At 32.3% G+C, this 12,041-nt stretch overlaps 1 protein-coding gene across 1 annotated transcript in view; it reads left to right on the plus strand.

Annotated features, from left to right (window-relative positions):
• Window positions 1-413: 413 nt before the first annotated feature.
• Window positions 414-12,041, plus strand: part of LOC149477596 (muscle calcium channel subunit alpha-1-like) — an 81,912-nt gene continuing 70,284 nt past the window's right edge. Inside the window, exon 1 of the mRNA XM_089710441.1 lies at window positions 414-668. The gene's annotated coding sequence lies outside the window, so the exon portion shown is untranslated. The remainder of the gene's footprint in view (window positions 669-12,041) is intronic.

Genomic DNA, 12,041 nt, shown 5'->3' on the forward strand with positions numbered 1-12,041 from the left:
TTTGTTTTCGTAACATTTTTAATATTGTAGAGGTATGTTTCACTGTTACTAAGAGAACGTTTTATTTTAATGATAGAGCTTCTCTTTTAACTGTTATTATATGATTTTCATATAAACTACAGATTAATGATAATAAATCATATTTGCATTTCATTATTCAAAAAAATATATACATGTTTAATTATAATGTTACAAAAAAATGTCTAAACATTCGTGATCGAGCCCATCAACCGCCAATTCGGGCGCAAAGGTGAAGAACAAACATACGTGCATAGGTGCCCAATGCGTTGCTGTTTCGAAAATAATTTATTACGTCAAATCGAGGTCAGATCTCACGCCGTGAAGTTGCCCCGATGCGCCGCGCATCCCGCCCGGAGCGAGCGAAGTTGGCTGCGGGCGAACACCGCTGCGCGCGCCTTACGTACCGTTTGATCTCAAGCCATCGCCTTGTAACAAAATAAAAAAGAATCGAGGCGTGTTCAACATCCAAAAATCAAGTAATTAGTCGAATTATCATGGAGAACGCGTGCCCACCGTGAAAAATGTGTGACGCGACACGCTTGGCTATTTATTGTAATGGACATAACAACGGATAGTCGTAATTTGTGTGTGTTGTGGTATAGATTGTGTGTGTGTGTTTCCTATTAATTATACCTTCCAACTACCTTGTAAGTATTTTAAATTATTGTTTCTTAAACATATGTACTTGCTCTAAGATCTCTACAATGCGAGCGTATAGAAACGTAGAGCGTAGTATATTATTTGTGTTTTCGTATAAAGCTCTATTATTAAAATGTGAAATAAACATAATGATACTAACATCTAAGTTGTAATTAAAAGTGCCTTTTCAATAAACTCCAAAGTATATGAACAAATGAAATATTTCAATAATAACAATATTTTCCTAAAACTCTACATAGAGTACACATTCAAACTCTACACATTAAACTTCAAATTATCTTTCTCTACAATGTATTTTAAAAATTAATTTAATAAAACTATAAATAGCTCTATGATAGTCAATAAATATCATTACGCGTGATTAATGACTGCGATTGGACGTCACTAGTCTCCTAATTATTTTCTAATTGCACTTCTCTTGTAGCTGTGCACTTTAAAATCTATATTTACACACATTGTTGAGGTATAAGGGCACTTTTTACAATGGAAAGTGAGATAGAGTCTTGTGCGAAATTTTTACACCAATTTTGTACTAAGTTATCTTTCTTTGACTTCTCAATGTTGAGGAAGCTTAGAGCGTTGTTAAAGCGACTTAGTGTAGTTACAACATACTCGCAAGTAGCTCTATCTTGATGAAATTTAACAAGATGAAGAAGAAGAGAGAAGAAGAGAGAAGAAGAGAAAGAAGAGAGTTTATTTAAAAAACACATCTTAAGGCTAATAAAATCACAAATGAATTTAACCCTTAACTAGAGTCGTGGGTCCAATGGACCCAGGTTGAGTTTTTAAAGTCTCGTTTACTCCACGGCACTTACCACAGAACCTCCCACTGCTCAGTACCTTCCTATAGTACGCAGGAGCGTATCCTGTGAGACAGACGTGTTCGGCTCGGTACTCCTTAGGTAGGTACTGACCTTTACAGGGGTCCACTGGACCCACGACTATAGATACGTATCTTTTTTATTTTCGTTATTAAATTTATTATTGTATTTTTATTTAGTTTATCGCTATGTAGAATCCCAGAAGTGTATGTGTTGATAACGAAGAGATGTTAGAACAATGGTTGAATGAAGAATTGTTAAGAAATGATGAAGACTCCGATGAAAACTCAACACCTACCCGTATTGCAGAAACTAGATCAGATAATGAGTTTTCCCATGATGATGTAGATTTTGTTGTTAGATAGAAATAAAAGGAAGCGATGTTCATTCTGTTTGCCTGGCAAAAGAGCAAAAACTGTACATTTGTGCACTAAATGCAGGGAGCCCATATGCATGACTTGTGCAAATATAATTTGTAAATCTTGCACGTAATTAGGGATTGCTATTTTTTTATATATAAGAGTTTTTAGTTTGTTATTGCTTTTTCTAGGAAGCAACATACTTTTTTTAGTTAGATAAAAAAAATTGATTTAAAAAAAATAAAAATTTTGTTGAGATTTTTAATTTTTGTAAGACGCCTTTTTGTTGTATAAGAAAACAACGACTGATTTTATAAGTGAAATTATGTTAAGTAAATAAAAGTTCTAATTGTTGATTTTTATAATATATATTCTTCATAAACTAAAATATCATATTTTATTTAAATTTACATAAATAAATGCATAAATGAGTAATTATGACCATTTAAAAATACATGGGTCTAATGGACCCACGACTATACACACGTAACAATTGTTCACGACTCTAGTTAAGGGTTAATAAACACAACAATAATATTAGGTACTTTCGAATGGAATATTACCAATTTATGGTATTTCATGCTACTGATAAATGTGAAAGTTACACTAGATATTATATATTATAGATTATCTTTATAGAAATAAGTGAACGAACTAACGTTGGCATAGTTACAGACGGGTCACTGAAAATCAGTGCAACTATGTTGCAGCAAATACTGAAAGCTACTTTATAATATTACGGTGTGTTTTCAGTTTATTTTTTTTATTATATTATATTCTACATTTATAATCGTGGCTTCAGATAAATGATCATTTCTTCGTAAAGGGATTGATGGCCCTAAAAAAACAGTAATATCAAAATTTAAAGCATAAAATCTTTATCACCTATATTTGCAAATCATACACAACTTTATTGTTTTAATTTAGCGATTAGCTTGTGACCTTTATTCTTTTATCTCAATTTATCGAATTTCTTATATCCTTCAGACCGCAGTACTTACATCAAGTTGTTCATGTAAAGGTGCTTAATTAGGACCTAAATTCGCCAACAAAGAGGAGAGTACATCATCATCATTAGCCACGGACCCTTAGAATTCAAAGTAATCCGCGATCGAGGCTCGTAATAGGCTCTGTACGATATCTCCTTAATGTCGGATTACTTATCAGTATCTCAGATTTAATCTACTTAAACTCTCTTTCAAAACAACTTGAAGTTTCGTGGATAAGGACTTTGATTTAGCAAAATATACACTTGAAAGATTTATTAATGAATACTGGGAAACAGGCGTGGGAGGTACCGTCTTAACTCGTACACTCTACTTACAGATTTTGGGAATAATCGTAGTTGTTGCTCTATATTATGTACTAGCCGCTCCGCGCGGTTTCACCCCCGTGGCTCCTCTCCTGTTGGTCGTAGCGTGATGGTATATAGCCTATAGCCTTCCTCGATAAATGAGCTATCTAACACCGAAAGAATTTTTTTAATCGGACCAGTAGTTCCCGAGATTAGCGCGTTCAAACAAACAAACAAACAAACAAACTCTTCAGCTTTATAATATTAGTATAGATTGGAAAAACCTAAAGACTTATTGTACTTGAATAGTGACTCCTTCCTTATATTTTTGAGTCTGATGTTATAGCTTTTAGTAAATAATAGAATAATATAACAACAGAAAACAGATGGTCGATTTTGCGAAATCGAAATAAAAATGTAAACTTTTAACTTTTGCTAATTATTAATTTGTATATAGATAAGTTAAAATAAATATCTCTTGCAATTTCTAATAGGCATAAATTATAAAACCCAAAAAGTAAATTGTAATTATAATATTTAATCACCAACAGCAAATAAACCATTCGTATGATTTAACCACTTCCAAAAAACCGCATTTCCATATCACAAAATACATTATAAATATTGTTTAAAAAATATAAAAAATATGATGCTAATCTCAAGAACTACTGGTCCGATTTGAAAAATTCTTTCGGTGTTGTTGGATAGCCCATTTATCGAGGTAGGCTATATATCATCACGCAACAAAAGCGGAGCCACGCGGGTGAAACCGCGGAGCGCAGCTAGTAATTACTATTGTTTAAAAAACTAAAAAATATGATTAAACTCATGAAATTATTGTATTGTAACCAATCCTTGATAAGAGTACAAAGCTTGAATTAAATCTGTCCGTTTATAGTGGGTTTAAATGTAGTCTAAAGGAATCGGTTGCATACAAAAATACAGGTGAAGCTAATAAAAGCGTGTTAAAAACACTATCACTCATTTACAAAGTCGGTCAATAATTCCAATCAGCTCACTCGACGGCTCTCCAGGGTTTGCTCAAAAAGTGCAATAGAGCGCACGCAGTAACCGGGTCACGGGTTCGTACGGGAGATAACCCGGGCCGGGCACGCCGCGTGTGCATCTTGGCTGAAACTGTATTTTTAAATGAATAATGTTGTTGAAAAGTAAAAAACAAGCTTGAAATAACTTAAACTTAAAAAATTATTATTATGCCGCCAATCCATAAATCTGTCTATTTTAAATAAGAAGAAAAGAGTTATTTATTTATAAAAATGTCGGTAACATACAAACATACAAATTTACAGGTGAAGCTAATATAAGGCGAGTTGTTGTTTAAATCGAAATATACAATATAGAAAGGTCATAAATTTGGAAATCTTAAAATTGTTAGTTTGAATTTGTACATAGACATTTAAATAATAAATAATGCAAAATTAGAAGCTATTTATTATTGAAAAACACAAAAACAGGTTAATTTTAAATATTACAAAATAAAGATTTGTATTTTCAAGGTAGTACGTACATAATTATTAATTACGTGTCTTCAAATAAAAAAAATTATATATACATAATCAAATCGTAGTTTGGTGGTCTCTCATTCATATAATTATGTACTAGAAAAATTAAAATAATTATGTGTAATACGAAAATAGGCGAATTGGGAATCTTCCACCGATTAAAATACTTCATATTACGTATAGAATAATAAATATGGCCGTCAGATGTTATTGGATAAATAAGGGGAAATTATTCAGTCGACAGAAGTTAGAAATGTAATAAATCACTTTGGAACCCATGAGATTCGTAACGAAATGGCGAACGTGCGAAGAATTTATATCACTTTTATTTTTCTTTTATTATAGTCTTTGATTATGGTCCGTTAATTTTCCCATACATTTTTTGTGAAGGATTCTTCTATCGACATGTTTATTAGGGTGGTATAGATGTCGCAGTCACCTTATTGAATCTGCTGTTTGTTTGAATGGCTAGCGTGTTCATTAAATGATGACAAAGACTAGTCATTCAAGCAAATTCAACCAGATGACGGCGACATAGATTTGTATTTATTTGAGTAGGTTTTTGTTAGTTTTTGGAATATTCAATTTTTGGTAGTTTATAGTTAACACGTAAATACAATAAACCGTATTATTGACCTAAAACTGAACAATAAATTATAACACCTACTATAGCAAAAACAAAGCAAATATATCTTCGTCATAGCGTAATTTAACATTTTACAATCACCTTGCACTTACAAGCAAATGCGTTTAAGTTAGTCGCAGTTAATTTCAAACTTAGCAGTGTTTTGGTTGAAAGAGCAAAGTACTTGAGTACTGCAAGGTCACAAGTTTAAAGTACGTGTAATTATCATAACTACACTGTTTACTATTTCAACACGCCGGGTCATGCCCCGGGGGACGGGACACGCCGCGTTTTGTACCTTGCTATTGTTTATACTTCCGTGGTGTAAATATGATTTGGAAAATGTGTTTTAATTTACAAATGTTTTATGTATTACGCAAGTATACTGAAAAGATAAATAGTTACCATAAAATATAATTCATATATTTTTGGGCTTGTTGCGTGCAAATTTTTTAAAGACAAAGATATATCATAGTTTGGGTTCTATGTCTTATAATATGTCTAATACTGCAAGTGGGGCAATAAAATTTAAAGAATATTTTTGTCTGTCCTTATATAGACGCTTTATTTTAAGTTTTAATAAGTATATCGTATACTAAACTAGTTGAATGTTTGCAGATACATTGTATGATGTCGCCGTTAACAGACTTTATCGTGAGTTTTCAAATTATAGAGACTCCATTTTAGTTTTGTAGAGACATCTTTAAACAATCTTACCATTCTTATAGCTAACTGAATAGCTATTGCTATAGAGACATGATACTAAAGTGTACAATCAATAAATACAATTTGTACAGTAAATAATTGAGGTTGGTTTGGGTAAGCTCAGCGTGGGCGGGAGCTTTCCAGACCTATTACGTTGTTTTATAGATAGTGGTGACAGCGTTTTTGTGCTAAGTGTTAATGGGGCGGTAAGACAGTTTCTGAGATGAAGAGTGGCGGATAAAATCGTTCTTTTTTGAAAAATAATTGTTCTACTCAAGTGGTGTAATAGGAAGAAATATGGTCGATTGGTTTTGATAAATTGATTTTATAAGTACACTAGCTATGTTCTGCGGTTTTACCCGCTGTGCTTCGCTCCTGTTGGTCTTAGCGAGATGATAATATATAGCCTGTAAGCCTTCCTCGATATATGCTATCTAACTCCGAAAGAATTTTTTTAAATCGGACCAGTAGTTCCCGAGATTAGCGCGTTCAAACAAACAAACAAACTATACAGCTTTATAATATTAGTATAGATGTACAATCTAATTATCATTTCATCAGGTAGGTATGAAAGGTTAACTCGCGTAATTCCTTGTGGGATATGGTGCAGAGGCATTTCACGCAGGTTTTGCTAACGATTTTCATAAAGGTCAAATAGGTGATCATCTTGTATCCTAATTCCTATCAGATTGCGACTTTATTTTTTAAAATAGTATTTGTTTCGTTTTGATTACTCTTTCGGCACTGCACTCTTTGAATATTTTAACAAAATGTTTCTGAAACATTTTTAACACGCATTAAAAACAAACTTTATATAATATTTTCCTTGGTATATTGGTACTTTTCAACAGAATTACATAGTTTAAAAATATACGATAAAATTTCATTTTTTTGAAGTGAAAACTTCTTTAGCGGCGTTTGGTATAAAATCTTAAACTTGCGTCAGGCCACGTGTCCTGATCGAAAAAGCGTAAGACGGATGTTTTGTTTTTTTTTAGCCCTTATATTCCATGCGTAAGACGGATTCCAAAATATCAAACATGCTGAACGTTAATAATCAAGTTTTCACTTCTACCGGCACTCCCGGAGTGCAACCCGTCTTTTTTTTTAATTTACCTTTTCAAAATACTAAAATTATGATCGATTTCCGTATATCATACCCATGTAGAGATTTTTCATTTGTTGAATAACCCATTTGTTTTTTCTCATGTTTATATGTACATTCGTTAAAAAACATAACTCCAGTATCACACAACTAACGATTTCCTTTGTTCCGTTGTTTCGATCGCGACTTCGTAGTTCGTTAGTGAAGCTTTTAAAACCCCTCTCATTTCCTGACAGGGAAACTATTTCCTCCCTGGCTTCGAAACACGTGTCGCAGTATGTCTTTTGTGTATGTGAACGAATGATTATTAAAAATTAATAGAATATACGAGCAAACAAGAAGGCAGATTATCGAACAGGGATAAAAATGAAAATTATGTAACAATAGGAAATAATGGCACTTTTTACTGGTGAAATAAATTACTACATCGGTCCAGTAGTTTTCAAGGTTATTTGGTACAAACAAATAAAAAATCTTTCGTCTTTATAATAATACGTATAGATAACATACCCGTGATTTCTTAATTTGTTAGAAATAACCAAGAAAACAATACAACCAAAAGATTTATACGTTCCCAAACTTTAGTAGAAGTAGGGGTTTTAAAACTTCCCTACCTTCCTGAATACGAGCCAAACTCATAAATTTTGACCTTAAAATAACAAAGAATGAATCACCCATTGTCACTGTTGATTCACTAATTGATTGGTCACAAAAATAATTCTCTCAATAGCTTTTCCACTAAAAATAAATGTCTCGATTTATCACGCTCTGCGTAAGCTATTTTTATTTGTGTTGCACCATTGATATAAATAATCTAAAAAGGGGAAACCTGATATAATAGACCATTTTCAGATGCGTTTAGTGCACTTTATAGATTTATAAACGGTAAGGATAGGATGTAATCCAGAAATAGTCAAAGATATGTTTGTACTTAATGAGACTATATTAATCAAACTAAGGAACATTGAAATTTGAAATAAATAAGACTATCATCTTTGGGTTAAGATGTAAGTGATTTTTGTTTCTTACATGACGTGGACAAAGCCGTAAAATATAGAAAAAGGGGGTAAATTGCACTTATAAAGCTCGCTGTCTCACTTATTTATTAGGGACTAGGGTGCACACATTCAATTAATTACAATTACAATAAATTATGTATCGCTACGGCACGCATCCTTATTACGAGTATGGTTAATATAATATTATTAATTTGAAAATAACAGCAGATTCGATTTAACATAAATAATTTGCTTGCAAAATTATTTTTTCAAACGTTAAGCTTTGACCAGATTTGGATAGACTTAGACGATAATTTTTAATGACGACATTTGTATAGATAGACGTATGTTAGAAGTGCATAGACAGCATAGGTATATTTTAGTCATAAATATAATACCTTTGAAGTGAGTGAAATTACATAAAATACACGCTCGAATCCGCGGTTCTTACGCTAGTAAAATATTTCATATAAAGTGGAAATCATCAAGCGTGGAAACTATTTAACTCTAAACAATAAATTCTCAATAACACACGTAGATGAAGGAATGGCATCGAATTACGCGACAATAGGCATGACGAAAGATTTTGAAATCCTCTTCCATAATGTGTGTATACGTTTACTATACAAGAAAAACCCTATATTTCGGTAATATACTTAAATTTAACGAAGATAAAAGCCATTTTCCAAAAAATATTTATTAACTGTGCCAAAACAGCTCGCAGGTGTCATGGCGTAGGCGTGACGTCACACTTTGGTAAATACGTAATTATTTGTACGCATTGCGAAGAAAATTAAAAAAATATTTATTTAATATGTGTTATAGAAACGAATTTCAAAGTTTATAAGTGGTGTGCAGTATTGCAGTGTGAATCCATTTAAAAATAATACTCAAAAATGTGTTAGTAATTATTTTAAGCGAGAAAATAATAAGAAATGATTGTATAAAGTTGGCGCGGAGAACCCCGAACCATGTATTCGTGAATTCGCAATTATATTTCTGTTCTGAGTCGAAGCATACGTGAAACAATAGAAAATAAATAAAAATGCGTATTCTCAACATATTCATAACAACAAAAAACATCTGACGTGAGTTGTTTACTTAAACGTGACGTCACGCGTGTTTTAGTCAAAATGGCCAACTGCAGTATTTCAATGTTTTATTTTATTGATAATCTCATTAATCTTAATGTTTTTAAGATTTCTAAGTCACTATATGTAATTTATCTATTATACATTTTCCCTTAAAAACACTAATACGATCATTTATGGATACTGTCGTCATGCCTATTGCTTGTAAATTACATCAACCCAGAATTTATCGCTCCAGGGACGCCCGCGATATTATAATTTATATTATAGCTAACGCTATTACTCGGACCGTGACCCTTGTCTTGCATCGAATAACTATAGTTGACGGGTCAGATAAGTAATATAAAAAGAACTTATAAAAATAGCTTCGTGACAGCTATATAAAATAACTTACTAGCTTATGACTTCATTCACGTAGTCCTTTAAATACTAGATATTGGGCCTATTTTATAACACAAGTCACAACAGCTATGCCTCGCGGTTTTTATCGGTTTTAATTACAGTTGCCCATCAAATTTATAATTTAAGCAAAATTGCATTGTGCAGAAAACTATATTATGTTGAAAAATTTTCAATAGATTGTCCTCTTCTAACTTTGCGAAAAGCTCTTTTAAGCGAGCTTTTCTAGCTCTTACGTGTGTTATTATAGAAGTAGGATGCTTTCTCTAAATCTAAATATGTTTTTTCAGTTATTAATATACTTGTATCTGTGAGCTTTCGTACATTACAAGGAGAATGATAACTGGAGCATCTAGGCGTATTTCGCAGTGGTGCAATTGGACGCGCATTTAGGTCGTAGGTCAGTGAGCCCGCTCACACCTAGGGCTGCCAACTTTATAAGACAATAAAAAATAAACTTCAGTCTTTACTTACAAATAAATAGAATAAATAATTTATTTAAAATAGCAAGAACATATGCCCCTTATAAGATTGTTATTATAATATTTTCAATGCTGTGGTGGCTCAGTCTATTTGCGCATTTATAACATCACCACTGCCCTAAACGGTGAAGAAAAAATCGTGAGGAAACCGACACGTCGAAGAATCAAAAGTTCGAGGACATGTGATATCTGCCACCCCACACTTGGCCACCGTGGAAGTGGAACATATAATATATGGGCTGATGATGATGATGATGATATAATATTAAAACATTCTATCATGATAAAAAGGTCAATCAAACACTCTGGAATGCGGAAATAATATGTTCTCTAATATTGTTTGTAATCGTACACGTTTTAATCTATCTATTGATATAATGATAATAAACATAGATATATAGTTTTCATTATTGGAAATGAAAATGATAACAGTTGATAAACGTTTATTATTAAAACAATACATCAGATATAAGATTTTTTAAATTATTTATTTATTCGAAGCAAATAAGCTCTGAATTGGGTCTGACACTACCGCTACAGAAAATTCTTGTAGCCAAATACTGCATTATTACTGAATAACGCTTACCTACTTTCATCACCACTACATACTATAAAATATAATCGCGGTCTGTCCCGCTCTATGTTTACTTAGATTTTTTAAGCTTCGAAACGGATTTTGAATCCCTTTTATTAATTGAGATAGTAAGTATTTCTCGAGAAAGGTTTTAGTGTTAATTTGTTAAGTTTAAGAAAAAGAAGGAAAAACTGCGGGTGGAAAGCTAGTAAACATTATTTACTAAACAATAAAATGCGTCTAAAAAGTAACAACCCTGCTTGCGCCCTCTGTGTCGTGCGTACCCTCTGTGATGTCAGCAATTTGAAGGTCGAACACCTTTCACAGAATTTATGGACTTTTTTAATTATTGAACGTGTTAAATTTTATAAAAGGTTTAAAAAATATATTTAAAAGTATGCGGTCATATGCGCTGTTAATTAATGAAAAATTAAATTAAAATTTTGAGGATAATTTACGCGAGATCTCAAGAGGCTGAGCTTGGCTAGCCTCTCGAGATCTCGCGTATAAGGCGCAAGGCTTGGGCTTTGAATACTCGAACTACCTATATCTTATGTTTTTTCTACACGTGTCCTCGATTATTTACAACTAATCAAATAAGGTGCATAATACATTAGGTATGTATTATGCATTATTTAATTTCATTGTGTATCTAAAAATATACAACATGATTCTAAAGTTAATATTCAAACCTTCAGTTCCTTGATTTAATAACTTATGAATGATTATTTTTAATTAAACCACCTTAGCTCCAAAACAAATCTCCGTGGGTACATAGGCCACAAAGCCTACATTTAACAAAACCCAAACCAAGCAGGTTGACGTAAGAGGTCTCCACTGGAGAGGGCCAATCACCCAGCCTCTGAGACGACGCCTGCAATTCTGTACAACTACAGATGATATACCTAATACTAGTGATACAAAACTTTAGACATTTCACGAACGTGTTGTTAAAATTATAAAACATAGATAAACTATACAGAAAAAGAAAGAAACTTAATGTTTTTTTGTTTGTACGTTATACATACTATAAAAGTTAAGTCTTCTATATTTGAGTTGCGAAATCTATAATTATATAGAGCTTTTGTCTTTCTGTTTGTCTATTGGTTTCTACGCGCATCAGAAACACCAAATGTTTAGCAATACGTGTTTATACTGCGTGAAATTAAATTGCTTATATTATAACCCGATTGTCTGACTTCAAATATATGCTTTGTTCGTTGTTTTCGTGAAATTGTATAGTTACTACTTGGTTACTACGCAAATAGATTTGCGGTAGGATGCTTCCCTAGAGATAATAGATATCAATGCTAGTAGTTACTAGTAATCAATAATTATTTAGGCAACTTCAATTGTCTGTAATCTAGTTTTGCCCATATTATTT

This window comes from Colias philodice, chromosome 24, assembly GCF_061535455.1.
Source record: "Colias philodice isolate Cphi_HAF_F1 chromosome 24, ilColPhil1 Martin Lab GWU primary, whole genome shotgun sequence".
Taxonomy (NCBI): Eukaryota; Metazoa; Arthropoda; class Insecta; order Lepidoptera; family Pieridae; genus Colias; species Colias philodice.